Source organism: Mauremys mutica, chromosome 11 (genome assembly GCF_020497125.1).
Source record: "Mauremys mutica isolate MM-2020 ecotype Southern chromosome 11, ASM2049712v1, whole genome shotgun sequence".
In the NCBI taxonomy this organism is placed as follows: Eukaryota; Metazoa; Chordata; order Testudines; family Geoemydidae; genus Mauremys; species Mauremys mutica.
The window spans coordinates 42,637,304-42,652,561 of NC_059082.1; the positions used below are offsets into that span (position 1 = coordinate 42,637,304).

Genomic DNA, 15,258 nt, shown 5'->3' on the forward strand with positions numbered 1-15,258 from the left:
GTGGACTTTGTGATACAGAGAAGGTCTTGGGACCAACCATTGACCACTGAATTTGTGAGAATCAGGAAATACTAAAATAACCGTAGAATAATACTAATCTCTTCCTTGTATAATGCATCCTTCATTTCCTGCTCTCAAAGCATACTAACAACATGAACCCATGACTTCTCCCAAGCCCTCATTGAAGCAAGGATGTACAGTACAATTTCAGTGATCTAAATTCCCACAGTCCAAACCTCCCTGTTCTATTGGTTCCCTGTCTATTGCTTGCCACTTACCTCTTCATATTTCTATTCTATTCTATTCAGGTTCTTATGCTGTGCCAATTATTGTGGTATCTTAATGCTTATTTGGTGTTGTCCAAGCCAGTAAGTCCCATGAAAGTCTTGTTTTTGCTCGCTCTAGACTGAGGGACCAGTTTTTAAGGCAGGGAGTAGCAGACTAGCTTTACTTCTCTTAGCCATAATACTAAGTATGGTTTAACAAGATCTGTAGAACATCCACCCCTTTGCTTTACACTGTAGTTTGATCCCAACAGTGGGACATGTCAGCAAAGCGGATCTCACTTCCTTTCACCATCATTTCTTCAGTGACATGAAGATCGTTTTTTGGCCCCAATGTTTTGGGGCAGCGAATTCAAACCAAAATGGCAGTCAAAGGGAACTGGAGGAAAATCCTGTCTTGAAATACTTACAAACTTTTCCAAAGGTTGGAATGGAGTGGATCATTTGACAAAGGAAGCCCTTTGCCTTATTCATGCCACAAAAATTCAGCAGTTTAAGTTAATGGTTGGGTCAGAAGACTCTGGGCCTAATTCTCTGTTGTCCTGCGTCGTTTGTTGCCATTTCACTGCTACCAAGTGGATGTAAGATGCACCAGTTCTGATCTGGTAGCATCCTACACTCACTTTGAACAGGTGTAAATGACAACACAGGTTGCAAAGTGAAGGATAATCAGAGTCTCTTTCTAGTGAGTGCATTTCTTGCATGAGTTGAGGTTCTCAACTGCCCTTCACCATTAAGAGGAAACACAATTAAGAATAAATAAGATGTCCCACCAACTGTACCTTGGTTCTTGGTGTAAGACATTCTTTTTTTTTAGTAGGTGATTATAGATCATAAATTACCTTCTAAAACTTAGGCCTGTAACTTCCCTGGGCAATGCAGTTTCTTTATGTAGATTGTACCTGGAGCTAAGCCATCAAAATCTCAGCCTTTCAGAAAGAGGCATGGATGAGCTAAAGAGTGATGGGGCACTCAAATACCACCCTTTGATACTAGGCAGAGGGGAGCAGGTCACTGAATTTCTCAGGTCACTTATCTGGAAACAAAGACTGAGCCACTCATTAACTTTCCTGGAGGCGGCTGGAACAGGGCTATCATGCCTAACAGGCCCCATGTTCACTACAGTGGTCTGATGTTTGAAGTAGAACCTGGAACACATTGTTCACTTGTATTATGAGTATCACTTGCTGATTGGAGCCCCTCTGTTGTATGTATTTTTGTTGTTGTTGCTTTGTTTCATTTTTTTTTAAAAAAAAAAGTCACTTTCACATGATCACTAAAGTCGATTGTCTTTTTTTTTGTTTTCAAATGGAGAGTTATCTTACGTTAAATGCTAACGTTCTACAAAAGCATTCTGTTCTAAACCACTAGGAAATGTAACAATGAGTCACAGAAAAAGGAGTCCAGTGGCCAAGCGACCAAACCAGGGCATGAGCTGTGAAGGGCAACTAGACACATCTAGTCTGTTTGGTTGGACATTTCCTAAATTCCATCTCGGACCTCCTCTCCTCCCCTTGTAGCTTTGGGCAACCCATTCATTGCCAACCAGTACCCACAAAAGTCATGTTGTAAAGTGACTGGTCACTAGGTACTGAAGGACAAATGTGGGTGAAGTTACACCAGTGCAGCTGAGAGCAGGATCTGGCCCTTGGTTAATATTGCTCAGGAGACACAGAGCCCACTCTCTTATGGGGTATCTGCAGACACCAGAGAGGCTAAAGAAGGTGCGAGTGCTGTGGAGTATGTTGGTGTATGTTCATCAATGCTGTGCATCAAATATGACTCCCAGAGCCTGGGACTGTAAGACAGGAAATGGCTCAAGAGATGCAAAAAACCAAAGAGGGTTTGGAGACAACCCCTAGTCTTAGAAACACAGAATTTCTGACCACATTTACCCTCAGTAACATGGCATTTGGCACTAAACAACAGCTAGGCTTTATGAATGGCCTGGCTCTACATACCTGCATTAGAAGCTCTTTGGTTAGATTGCTTCCACAAACATTTGGTCAACCAGCTCCCTTCTCACCTGAATGCTCAACAGTGTGGGCTTCTTTCTACCCCCAGTAGCATTGTGAAAGCCGTATCTGGTGCCAGGTGGCAGCTACTTCTTTTCTTTGTACATTCAGCGGGGCAAACAGCGGGCTGAGGCTAGGGAGCATCCTACGGTAGGAGCCTGATCCAGTACATGTTGAAGTCAGTTGCAAAGCTGCAATGGGATGGATGGATGGATCCTGCTCCAATAGAGTAGGATCAGGCCCTGGTTTAGTTTAGTACTGTTGGAGTAAAGGGTCTTTTGTCCAGGTTCATAATTCTAGTTTTCTTGAAAGGCTTTGAGTGATGTACTCTAGGGCCAGCAATGCAGTATCTGACCACTATATAAAAATAGTATTTTTCACTTCTACAGTGCGTTGCATGCAAAGATCTCAAAGCACTTTGCAAACACTGATTAAATGTGCCTCACAATGTGTCTTGTGAATTAGGGAACTATTATTATTCCCATTTTAAAACTGAGGCAGAGTGAGGACAATGACTTTAAACAGAGCTTTTATCCCATCCAATGAATCTGCAGCAATGTCAGGAATAAAGGCCATAAGTCCCGACTTCCAGTCTTCTGCTCTAACCATGAAGTGCATGCACAGCACCATTCCTTACACCCCTCTTCCTTCCTGCCTAGCTGCAAACAATCTTAGTTTGAAATAGAGTCTAATTTAGTTCTAAACAGGTCAAAGACAGGAGGCTCTCCCATACACAGCATGATAATTAACACCTACTTAAACCATAAACCTAGCCCTGCAGAGCAGCAGTGAATCCAAGTAAATGCACTGGTAGTATAAAGTGAGCAGGTCTGTGAACATTTCAATGCCCAGCATTTGGCTGGTGCATAATGGATCCTGTGGAATTTCAGTTGGTTACGTGGATCTGGATCAAAGAGTTCCTTAAGCCCAAGCCCTACAGGTAATGACAATGGATGGAATACTGCATGTCAAGGAATACTCTTCTAGGTAACGCTCCTGGGTAATGCTTGCAGAGAACAGAAGGTGGTCCATGCATTGGCACGCTTCTAGCTACTGTGAGTGTGAAAGACTGTGGAGTCAGGGATGGAGACAGCTGAGGAAGGTGCTCATTTTGAGGCTTCAGAAATGCCCTCCTCTCCCATGAGTTGACTCTGGAGCACAATTCAGGGCATGGTTTTAGATCCTGAATCACTCCCCTCTATATTTGTAAGCCTTACGCTGATTCCTTCAAACTGCTCGCAAGGTGGCAGGTTCAGGCACTGGGGAAAGCACAGCCTGGTGCTTGGTGGGAAACATGAGTTGTGACAGAAACTAAGAGAAGAGAAGTGGCAGATGTGTGAAGAAATTAAAAACAAAGAGCAACAGGCCTGCTCCTTTAAGATCCCACAGGAGATATAGTCTGGCCCCTTTAAGGTCCCATCTGTCCTATCTGGGGGTTTCTCCTCTGCAGGGTGAATTCCATTGAATAACAGGGAGTTCCTGTGGAAAAAGACACTCCCTCCCTGCAGGACAGGGGGAGTTTTAAAGGGCCATGACTGCACAGCCTCTCAGACTTGAAGGCAAGGCCTTTCTAATGGTAGTGAGGAGGGGAGCAAAGCTTCAGCCATCCTGGAGAACATAAAAGAAAAGAAGTAAAGGGGCGGGTGAGACAAGAGTGATTGAGAGCCCACTGGTATATATGTATTTATGGATGGCAGGGGATAACTGCTTCTACCATTCTGAAAAATTATTGTGCTCAATGCAGGAATCACTGAGTTATGCAGTCCCTTCTGGCCTTCCAATCCACAGGTGAAATCTGAAGTCAATGGCGAAACCTACTAATTCCAGTGCAGTCAAATTTTCATGCTATGACTATAAATCTCCATGACATGTAAAATCTGACCTCTCCCAGAGGCTGCTGGTCTCTCAGAAGTTTGCCCTCTCTCTCGTTTTATTTTTTGTATATGGCTAAGTTGCTGGTTTTTTTGTTCTGGGCCTGGAAGTGGGGAAAGATGAAGGTTGCTCTCATGAGGGAGAGCTGGACTTGATAATGTCTTGAGGTACCTTCCAGCCCTACGTTTCTATGATTATATGATACCTCAGGGATGAATTCAGCCCTTGTTTAAACTCAATGGGCCAAACTTTGCTCTGATGGATGCACAATACAATTGAATTGACTCCACTGGGATTATAAATCAGTGCAGAGTCTGGTCCACTATAGTTAATAACAGCCTCCCGCACTGCCTCTCTTGGCTTGAATTTTACCTTTGGACACATGCAGTGATCAGTGAGATCAGCTGGCGGGGAAGATTTATACCATGATGCAAATATCTGACCTTGAGCAAATCTGCCCTACTGATAGGAAATCTCAGAGGTGGTGAAGGGTGTGTGGGAAAGAAAATCTTTTGTTTTCACCATGAAACATGTAAGCACCTGGAGGGGACGTGTGCTCCAAATACATATTTGGCACAGCCTGCTATGGTCTTATGCTGAAGCATCAGGTATCGTATGTTAATATATCTGCAACCCACGAACCACATTCTGATCAGCTATGCCCAGGTAATGCAGTGACCTCAGCAAGGGATGCACTGGTGTAACTCAGAGTTGGATTTGAATGTACAGCGTTATGGCCCCAATTCACCTCTCACACACAGTGTAAAGAAGAGGCAGAGGAGATCATACATATCGCAGGAGCTAGTGAAGGTTGCAACATGTTTCTCATAATTGTCTCAGCAGTAGAGCTGGTCAACATTTCTCAACCAAAATCGTTTTTTGTCACAAAGGGAGTTTAATCAAAATTGAAATGTGTAGTGAAAACAGGCCAATGGAATGGATTTTTCAATTTCTCAAGAACTCAAAACAAAATGAAAATTTCCCTTTGAAACAAACATCTTTGCTTTGTTTAAAATTTTTCCTTCGGTAAAACCCAAATCTTCCATTAACAATTTCAAATGGAATGATTTCTTCCATGTTCTTGGTGGAGGCAAAACTGGATCTTTCGACCAGCTCTACTTACTAGCCAAGATCTTCATTTCTATGTTTTTGTCTGGGGTAGGACAGGGGTGCAAGAAGAAGTTGCCATGACAGAAATGCCACGATTTCACTTTCCAGAGCCTTGGAAAAACTTCCCAGCTATCCGGTCCCTTGGGCTCCTACAGCCTATGCAGTCGCTGGGCCACTGGAACACACGACACGGTAAACAAAGCTCTTTCTAGTTTCCCTCTATTTGTGTTTCTTTTTGAAACGCTTGCAGCTGTTACGTGATACTTCTACCTTTTTTCTTTGTTTTTTTGTTAAATTAATTTATTTATATATATATTTAAAAAAGCAGTAGTCCTTTGGTCCCTAAACTCTAAGGAATGATATGACTTTGAAAGAAGTAAATCCTATGTCCCTGTGCCAGTGACAAGCAAGGAGAGGAGCGCATCCCCCCATCCTGCTCCATAGTGTGTGTGTGTGTATATATATATATATATATGCATATATATATATATATATGTATATAAACGTATTTATATATCTCTTCTATAAGTCCAACATGCGCTTAGCCTTTGATTTCTTTTTTTCCAGCCAGATATGGAAAAAATCAATTTCTCTTTCCCTTTTAAAACAAAATGTTATCCAGGTGAAACATACACGCCTGGTCCAATCCCACTGGCTTTGGTTTATATCCATTTGGATCCTCTTTCCTAGTTCCTCCTTTGAAACTTGTAGCAGCAAATGAGTGCTTTAAAAAGGTAGGTTCATCCTCACGAATGAGCTGTCCTAGCTCTCAATCCTAGATTGGTTTGTTTTCCTTCCAAGAATCCCACCTCTCTCCTTGCGAGGAATTCAAAGTCTTCTTCAGCAGCCACCGTTTCATAGTCTGATTCAGCAAATATCTGCGCCTGTTTGTCTTTTCTCCAACATCACTGTCTTTTTCTTTCTTGTTAAGAAACAAACAAAACTGATTCGAAAATTAAAAAATAAAAAGAAGATACAACCACAATGGCTCTCTTTTTCGCCAGCATTTCTTCTCCTCCTTTGCTTCCGCCTCCTCCATGATATGTTGCAAAGAAAGAGAGTTACAAGTTTGGATACTGCACTTGGGAAAAAGGAGAATACTCTTCATACGCTGCAGGGCATCCAACCTGCAAGACAACAAAGGGCACATTAAAAGGCTCTGGGATTTGCAAGGCCCATTAGAATGTACAATGCATGAGAGCCCCCTGAGAATGGCTTTAATGTTGGGTGGGTTTTAGTGCTTAGGAAACAGAGGAAGGGACATAGTCACTGAAAAGTCACGTGTCGTGGAGGGGAGGGCCTATGCAAGTTTCTTTCTTTTATGCACTCTTCCAAGTCACCTCAACTCTGTCCTGCAACTCCACCACCATCCCAGCTCTGACAACGCACCTCTATCCTCAACTGATGCGCACACTCTTATTCCCCTCACACAGCTCTACCAATGACCCTCAAATCTGACCTGCAGCACCCCTGCTATTTCAGTCCTGGACTATCCACACAGATCTGCCAGTGCACCTCAATCCTGACCTGTAGTTGACCCTGCTATTCCAGTCCTGGTAATTTTCAGCCCAGACTACCTTTATGTTAAATAATACAGTGGTTTTGCAATTTGGAGAAATGTCCATTAGGAACTACATTTAGATCCACTAAACACATTTCCACTTGGAACTGAGGCTAGATTTAAGGCTAAGTCCGCAAATGTAAAAAAGCAAGGGCACCTCTAAATTTCACAGGGTTCCACTAGTTGGTTAAGTGTATGGAGGAGCACTAGTGAGGTACATGTGCCCTTCAGCTGGGTCATCACCCCCCAAAAAATAACCAGTCCATTGTTTAAAGAGATGGCACTTCTTATTTAAAGTCTCTGCAAAATGTTCAGCAGTGAAAGAATGTTAGAGGCCAAACTCTCTGGTGATAGAACTCCTCTGAGGTCAAAGCAATTACATCAGCTGATCATTTTGTCCTAGGTTCCTTTGAAATCTTATTTGGCTCTTTTTTTGTCACTGCGAATATGGGCTTCCTAGCTCTGAGGAATCACAAAGACTGGCCGCTCTGTCTCCTCTTATGAAAGTGAAAGGGTCTGCATGGAGATCTGATGTCCTAACAGGACAGAACTGCACTGGCTGAACCAGAGGTGAGTTATTAGTTCTCCTGTGTTAGGGAATGGGACCTGAGCACCTAACTACTGTATATTCTTTTGTAAATCCCACTTCAATCTTCCCTAATAACTCAGTCTCTCCTGCTCCCGCCTCACTTTCTGCTATACTACTCTGAATTCCCTCTTGGATGGGATCAGAAGGAATATTCAGCAAAGAAATACAAGACTTCAGTTCCAACTCACAATCCGCAAACCATACTGCTGAAGGATCAATGTTCGGGATATTCCCAAGTGCTTTTTCACATGCACTACAAAGTTTTTGAGACTATATTTTGCAAATAACAAAAGGGAAAAGAATACAAAATAAAACCTTTCATTTCTTGTTTCAACTGAAATTAAGTGAAATCCCCTTTTTCAGAAATAATATTGGAACCAAGAGTGATTCCTTAACAATTACATTTCCCCAGTCATTATGGCCATATAGTGAATGCAGGTGAAACACAAACACAGATTATTACGTTACAACAAAGAGAAAAACAGAGAGGGCAGAGGAGAAGGTGGAGTTCGGGGGGGGAGTCAAAGTTCACAACTAATCAAGACTGACCAATCAGCACTCCAAAAACTATCCACCAGGGGCTTCACTACGGCACTTCACAATCGCCAAAAGAAAAGCACCAATACAGAAAAAATAAAGATATAGAAATAGAGATATAGAAAACTCAACGTCAAATCATGCAACGAGATTACAACCGGCCACATGGCGTCATCGCAGAGGACGATGACAACATGAGTTAGTCACTTACAGTTTCGGTTTATTTGGGAGAGATAGTTTTGGTTTGGGTCTCCCACAACAGCTAGAGGGTTGCTAGGCAACTGGGGGGCCATCTTGGAGCAATGATTGGCCTGGTCTGGTTAGGTACAGTAGTGGTTGGGTTGGAGGAAACAAAACATAAAGAAAAGATGAATTGGTTTGATGGAGTTTTTCAATTTCATTTTTGGTTGATCAAGAACAGAAAATGAGCCTTAGAGGACATGTGTAATAATGCTTTGATCTCCTCTAGCACCTTCCCCTTGGTGAATGTCACAATGCTTTACACCAGGCCTGCACAACTCGTAAAGCGGCGAGGGCCACATTCCTCCAAAGAAAACAGCTAAGGGCCGAAACCTCCCGGCCCCGCAGAAACACCCTGCCCCAGGGTTGCCCAGCCCTGCGGAAACAAACCCTCCTTCCCCAGCGCCACCCCACCAAAACAGCTGTGGGCCAAAAAGGAAGGTTGGGGGTGGGGAGGTGATACTTGATTTTAAATCAACCAGGGGCTCCCAGCTGAAGAGGTGGCTCCGGCGGCTGGGGGAACCCGGCAGGGCCGGATCTAGGTTTTTTGCTGCCCCAAGCAAAAAAAAATTTGTCTGCCCCCCGTCCCAGCCCTGGGCTCCCCCCTGTATCCCCCTGCTGCCCCAGTCCTAGGCTCTCCCCCCACCCACACCCCCTGCCGCCCCAGCGCTGGGCTTCCCCATTTCCTCCCCACCAGTGCCCTCCCCCCACCCCGCTGCTGCCCCAGCCCTGGGCTCCCCCCCACCAGTGCCCCCCCACACACACCTCCTGCCGCCCCAGCCCTGGTAACTCGCTCCCAGGTTGGGTCATTCAGCAGGAATTTTGGATGTGCACAAAACACAGACAGGATTGGTTCCCATATGGTTACAGAGCTGCAGTAAAGTGGAACAATTTTCAGCTTGTGTGATTGGAGGATATCTGGATGCATATTATAAGACTGTCCTCCACAAATGAGGAAAAGTTGAGGTGCCTTTATTATTCTTTTGTTCCACTCTTTCTTTCTATGGGGACTTTGCCAATGCAATATCACTGTCTTCCTTTTAAACAAACAAAAAGGCAATGGCTGTTGAAAATAGCAATTCCAGTCCTAATAAGCATTTCTTGCTCAATTTTATCCTACTTTTTCTACAGCAAGTTACAGTGGATCAGTATATTTGATTTGGGAGAAAGAAGTAACAGCTGCCCAAAGTGAGCTTGAGCACTCCTGAATTTTGAGGTGTTCGAATCTGGAAGACAGGTGCTGGGGGTGGGGGGGGAGTGGGCTCCGCGGGGGAGCATGGCACAACGTGTCTGGAGCTGCATGGAGCCAGACACGCTGGTCTGAGTGGCATGGTAAGGGGGCTGGGGGTTGGAGAAGGGGTAGGGGGTTCCGGGGGGCAGTCAAGGGACAGGGAGCAGGGAGGGTTGGATGGGGCGGAGGTTCAGGGAGGCAGTCAGGGGACAGGCAGAAGTTGGATAGGCATGGGAGTCTCAGGGGTTCATCAGGGGACAGGTGGGGGTGAGGTCCTGAGGGGAAGTTGGGGGGATCTCAGGAGGGGGCAGTTGGGGACAAGGAGAAGGGAGGCTTAGATAGGGGCTGGGGTCCGAAGGGGCAGTTAGGGGCAGGGGTCTCAGGAGGGCGCAATCGGGGGACAAGGAGCTGCGGCATTTAGATGAGGGTGGGGTCCTGGGAGAGGGATAAGGACCAGCTGTGTTAGATGGGGGTGAGGGTCCTGGGGGGCAGTTAGGGCAGGGGTCCGTGGAGGGGGCAATCAGCGGCCGCGGGCCGGGATTCAAAGGGCTCTGGGCTGCCCTCCGCTGCGGGCAGCGCAGAGCCCTTTGATTGCCCGCCGTGGCTGGGATTTAAAGGGCTCTGGGCTCCCCGCGGCTGCAGGCAGCCCAGAGCCCTCTGACTCCCAGCCGCGGCTGGGATTTAAAGGGCTCTGGGCTCCCCGCGGCTGCGGGCAGCCCAGAGCCCTTTGATTGCCCGCTGCCGCTGCAGGCAGCGCAGAACCCTTTGATTCCCTGCCGTGGCTGGGATTCAAAGGGCTTTGGGCTGCCCGCAGAGCGCTGTGTGTGGAGGATTCAGAATCCCCCCGCGGGCCGCACAGTGAGGCTCCGCGGGCCGCATGTATATTGTGCAGGCCTGCTTTACACATTAATGTCACATCACTCGCAAGAGACCCAGGGTCAGGTGAGTATGAATGTCCCCATTCTCAGAGCTAACGGATGCTCAGTTGTGATTGGTCAGATAAGCTACCTGGTATAATTTCTCTTCCCTGACTGGATGTGAGCCAGCAAACACATCCAACTGGAAAATCTGGGTGTGCAAATTTCAAATTGGCAGCTGCAAATACTCACATCTGTGACTTTGAAATTCACCATGATGAACAACTTTCTTTCCTTTTTTTTTGCATTAATTGCTTTGCTCTGCCCATTTAGGGGGAAACTGAGGCATAAAGGTGGCAAGTGAATTGCCCAAGATCACACAGTGAATCAGAGCTGGGACTAGAACCTGGGGATCCTAGCTCCAAACCCATTTCCTCTAGCCATTAGAGACACTGCTTCTCAGCTTAAATACCTGCATGTTAAAGGAAAAATGGAACTTATTCCCCTATTTCTATGAATGAAAGGAAGACTAGGTTATATGAGTCATGTACACTAAGTGGGAGGCAAAGGAAGACCGAGATTGTACATTCTGGCACTTTTCTTCCAGGAAACTTTGCTAAACACTTGACAAAGTGCTTATGGAGAAACTGCCCCATCTTCAGAGAGACTTCCTCCTCGCTGCTGTACTAGACTGAACAGTACCATCAGCAATGGCTGTCTTTGAACAGTCCACTCACTCCTATGGAAAATCAGTTCTACGCAGACTCACCACTGCTTTCCTCTTAACCAAGAAGTGAAGACCATGGTGTTCAGGCCTGGCATGCCAAGCTCCTAGATGCAAGTGGCTAGGCGCAAGGTGGAACACTGAATGCTGTGATGTATTTCTTCAGGCCACAGCTTTCTACTTTATACACCCAGGCACAGGTGCTGGAACTATGGGTGCTGGGGTGCTGCTGTAATCCCTGGCTTGAAGTGGTTTCCATCACATACAGGGTTTACAGTTTGGTTCCATGGCTTTCAGCACCCTCACTATACAAATTGTTCCAGTCCCCCTTCACCCAGGGTAGTTGCAATCTGTTCTGTTTAACTAGACCCTAGTTAAGGCTCTAGGTATATCTCTTTCAGGCAGAGGGCAGGCCCCCCTGTTTCACATGCAGCACATGAGCCAGACATTTCACAAAGCATATGGGCTGTAGAGAGAAAAGGGTTATCTCTGGCTGGGCGACTAAGACAACATCTGTGAGGAGATCGAGTTGTCTAAGTCTTGCCATGACTTTTCAACATACAGACCTGCAACGTGTAGGCACATGTGCCAAAGTTCCAGGCCAGGCTTTTCAGGGGCTTAGGTGAAAGCAGATGAAGGCTTTGCCCTGCTGTTAGAATGGGTGACAACGATGGGATGGAAACACAGAATGGATGGATGACCCAGGTCAGATATAATAAAGTAAGATTACTCACCTGTGAGTGGCATTCTGAGTGTGCATTGCCTCTGCAGAGACACACCTTTGGGGGAGCATATGCCTTAGGGCCATGAGCCCAGATAGCAGAGATGGATGGTCCCACACATACACCTACCTGCAGAGCTCAAGGCTCGGTATGAAGTAATGCAAGGACTGCTGATCTGACCACTCTCAGTTCTTCCCACCAGTTCAGAATGCTGTGTACGGGAAGGAGGTTGGTTGAGTGTGAATCTGCAGGGGCAACACTGTAGTTACAGATGAGTATATTTTCTTTCACACCCAGAATTGCCTCTGCAGATCCCCGTGCTTGGGAGACTGACTAGCAGTAACAACCCCTTGGAGGAGGGTTGAGGAGTCCTTGGTTAAAGAAAGGTTAAAGGACTATCCTGCTAAAATTAGAACCATGCTTGGCCCCTAAGTCAAGACAGTCATGTTGTGTGAAGTTATGAATGGAGCGCAACGCAGTGGCTTCCCAGAGTTCAGAGATGGAGACATCCTGCAAACACACTGTGCAAACTACTTTAAGGGCCTCTAAGCTATTTGGTACTGGGACACCTGCTTGGTCAGGACTGACTCCAGTACACTCTCTGAATAGAAACTGGTTTCCCCTTATACTTGTCTCCAAATAATACAAATAACCTTGAAGAGTTGCACAAGAGTTTTGTCCTCCCCAGGTGATGACACAGTCTAACATACATAGCCTAGCTCCAGCTGATGAAATACCCTATTTCTGCTGTGTTGTTCAGAAAAGGTGGCCATGTCTCCCTGCCAGAGCAGAAAGTGAGGCCGGCCTGAGTTAGATGCCTTTTGCTGGCTTTAAGAGCCATTTGTGTACAGGAAGAATAGTTTTCCCTGTTCTCTGATCCCAAAGAGCTTGTGTGACTTCCCTCTCAATACCCACCCTGGACTGTCAGGGTCTCTACCACTCCTGGAGCTGTTCAATCTCCATCTCCTCTGGTGAGGGCAGTCTCACTTCCCTCTGGGGAGGTGGGAGAGGATGGCTTCAGCCTTTGTTGCACCACATCCATCTTCCGGGTTCTCTAATTCCTCCGCCTCTTCTTCAGACTCCAAGGATCATCCTCCAGGATTGTCAGTAGAGGGAAAGGCAGGCTTAGGTGATGAGGTTAGTATTTCTTCCAGGTACTCTGGAGAAGATGAGCTTTGCAAGAGGCCACTCAGTGGATTGTCTCTCGGCTGGATGGGCAGACAATGCCATTTGTGTCATATTGGTCATGGTGTCTGATGGCTGTAAGTGACCTCTTAGTAGAACTTCATGGTGAGGGAGAAGTCCAAAGAGCATGTTTCAGTATAATCTCCCTGTAATACTGGGAGCATGTGGCCAAGGTGCTAGGAAAGGGAGAATGGACCCTCTCTCCCATCTTACACTTGGGTTTGCAGGGAAGTGTATGGATCAGAGAGCCACCAGGAGAACCCTCCATTCTTATCTCCATCCAGGAAGTCCTTGGATCTGAATTTGGGGCACTGAGGCAGGAAAAATCAAAGGAGAGCTTGGCCTTTTTAGACCTGAAAATGCCATGGCAGATCTCCCATTTCCCTGAGAAGGATGAGAGCATGGATCACTGCCTCTCTGAGCTCCCAGACAAAACAGGGGCAGAGAGAGATACAACATCAGTCACTGGATCTCAAGACTTGAATTCAGGCAGCCCCAGCTCCAACCTCTATGGACCTGAAGTGCCCACAGCACTAACAGGTGCTTGGATCTGAGGGCTTTATGGTGCTTGCAAACCAACAGTTCCTGCACTGAGCCATAGGAGAGTGTGTGGGTCTGCACCTATTCTCGGTTAAGGGAGAAGAGAACAGGAGTGAGGACTTCCTATGAGGAGTCACAGCCTTTGGGGTTTTTGTAGCTGTAGTGGGGTGGTCACCTGCTCCTGCCTTAAAAAGGCTTAAAACAGCCTGGGGAGATGGCTGTGGCAGAGAAGGAAAAGTGGGGCTGATTGGGGAAAGCAGCCTCAGCTGGGGGCCACGCCCCAATCAGGCAGAGGCTGGCTTAATGAGGGCCCAGCTGGCCCTTAGAAGAGGGCTGGGGCCAGAAGCCAGAGACTGAGTCTCTCTCTAGCAGTATCTCTCTCTAGCAGGGCCTGGCTGCCTAGAAGCTGAGAGGGTACCTAAAGTGGAGCATGGCTGGGGGAAGGCCAGAGGAGCTGGGGAGCTCTGGCCTGGAAACCCCCCAGGCTGCAGGCCTTGATAAAGGCCAGGGTAGTTATTGGGGCTACAGAGGGTTAGCCTGGGGTAGGCGGTGGCAGCAGGTTCCAAACCCCCCTTGCCTATGATGAGTGGCATTTACACTGCAGTCGGCCCCAGTGAATGGGGGCTAACTGGTGACTGGCAATGGCCGTAGACTGAGGCGAGGTGGGGATAGAGGGGATTGGGGGTTCCTCAGGGAGAGGAGACCCAGATCTGTGGAAGTACTGCCAGAGGGCAGCACCCTGGCCTGAAAGGGGCACCGGGGTGTGGGAGGGACACGGGGCCAGTGGCAAGCGGGACACCAGCCTGCAGAGGGTGCTCCAGAGCTGCAAAATGCTAATTCCCTGGATGACCAGCAGGAGGTGTCACAGGGGTGAGTCCCGCCCCATTACAGTAGCCCTTAGATCTCAAGAAGCATTGCAACCAGTACCTCCCTCACTGAACTTTCTTTTGATCCTTTGGTCCTGAGGTGGAACCAGACTACGATGAGGCCAGTTCCTTTGAGACCTTTGGTACAGAGGAGATGGGTCCAGTGCTGGCTGTCTGGCCTCTCAATGCATTCTCCATCAATAGGCATTTAAGCTGCCCCTCCTACTCAAGGCAGGTTGGAGGGGTAAAGCTAATCCCAATGGCTTCAGGGACTGCCCTTCTGCCATGCCAGGGGCTGTTATGGATATCTGGTCACAAGACACACACCATTTAAATCTGGCTATTGGATGATAAATGCTAGGCCCTCAGCAGGGCAATGAAGGGGATGAGGATGGGTCAGAACCATGCAATACCACAGATGACAACTGACCTGGGGCTCTGCAGTGGAGCCAGCTGAATTGTCGTGAATCTAACGGCTAAGAAAGAGATACGCTTCTGAACACAGCTTCATGCTTCTCCAGCAAACATGTAAATTAACTACCTAACCTGAGCTAAAGATGGAACACCAACTCCTACAGCACAGGTGAGCTGAAGGATGGTTTTGAGATATGCTGCCTATGGCAGTAGGAATGGAACTGAAGGCAGCTGGGGTCACCAACCCTGGCATCGAACAAGCGAATCTCTGAGAAGTTGGGCACGTGGTCCCTTACTGGTTCAGGGCTCGTGATGCAAAGGCACACGCTGCTGAGGATATGCAGAGGCAATGCTCAGTGGTTGTCATCATCCGTCAGAATTTACATTGCACATAACTCTGTGTGACACTTTCAGGAGAGTGAAAAAGACACAGTCCTGGCCCAAAGAGTTGACCGTTTCCATCAGACAAACATGAAGAGAAGAGTCAAAAGACATGGGTTGGGAAAGAAGG

General features: G+C 47.0%; 1 protein-coding gene across 6 annotated transcripts in view; it reads right to left on the minus strand.

Moving 5' to 3' along the window:
* Positions 1 to 5,804: 5,804 nt before the first annotated feature.
* Positions 5,805 to 15,258, minus strand: part of CELF6 (CUGBP Elav-like family member 6) — a 233,354-nt gene continuing 223,900 nt past the window's right edge. For all 6 annotated transcript variants that reach the window (XM_044980907.1, XM_044980901.1, XM_044980905.1 and 3 more), the window contains one exon: positions 5,805 to 6,408. The gene's annotated coding sequence lies outside the window, so the exon portion shown is untranslated. The remainder of the gene's footprint in view (positions 6,409 to 15,258) is intronic.